Raw genomic sequence first — 1,072 nt, forward strand, 5'->3', positions numbered from 1 at the left:
TGGCTCCATAATACTTGTTATTTTATATCCATATATTTCGTTTGGTAAATGCTATCTGTAACTTGTCAGCATAGCAAAAGGTGAGGAATAAGAATTTTAATATTTAGTTTACAGTATTCCAAGATAAATCCAGAAATAGACCCCATCAGTAGAGTGCCTTCTAGCACATGGAAAATCAGACGTATGGTGCCTTGTATACTGTTTGGCTCCTCAAATAAAACAAAAATTAGAAAAAATATATACCACCACAAAACAAAAACAGAAAGGAAGAAACTACAAGATGTAAAAATTTGGATAACTTTCAGACCTTTTTGCTAAACTTTCAAACATAAAATTTAAAGTTTCCAGCCTTGATCAGACACCCAATTCATAATTTGGTATCCAATACCTACTCCCCAGGCATTAGCAATTGCATCTTTCTCCTGGCTACAGTCTTGTCAGATGAAGAATGTCCTGGCAATAGATTTTAAGGATGAGGTAGTGGTTAGGAACTCTTTATGTGTGCCAGATTTTTAAACATACTACTTTCATTCAGGATTGGTGTTAGGGTTGGGGCTCAAGACAACAACAGTGCTTCATCAGGAAGTTTTGGCATTGCTCAGATAGCAGAGAGATGTATGAGACAAACGAAAGATAGAAGCGTTGTGTAGAACAAGAGGGGTTCAGTGGAATCGTGGTAAAGACCCCACATTCTATATCAGGTAGTGCGCAGATGTTGCCTGGGGAATGTCTGTCATTTCCTTTAGTCCTATTCTTTTTGAGTGCAGTTGACCCTTGAACCACGAGGGGATTAGAAGTGTCAACACTTGCAGTCAAAAATCCACATATAACTTTACATTTTGACTTCCCCAAAAGTTAAGTTTTAGTAGCCTGCTGTATTGGAAACTTTTTGATAACATAACAGTTGATTAAAACATATTTTATTATTTTTTTTAATTTTTATTTATTTTTTATTATTTTTTTTACTTTATAAAGTTTCGTATTTTTTAAACATACGCAGTTATTTTCCATCCTTTACAATACAGTAGTTGCAATGACACTCAAAACAGAAAAGCAAAGTAAAAAATCAAAA

The sequence above is a fragment of the Suricata suricatta genome, chromosome 3 (assembly GCF_006229205.1).
Source record: "Suricata suricatta isolate VVHF042 chromosome 3, meerkat_22Aug2017_6uvM2_HiC, whole genome shotgun sequence".
Lineage (NCBI taxonomy): Eukaryota > Metazoa > Chordata > Mammalia > Carnivora > Herpestidae > Suricata > Suricata suricatta.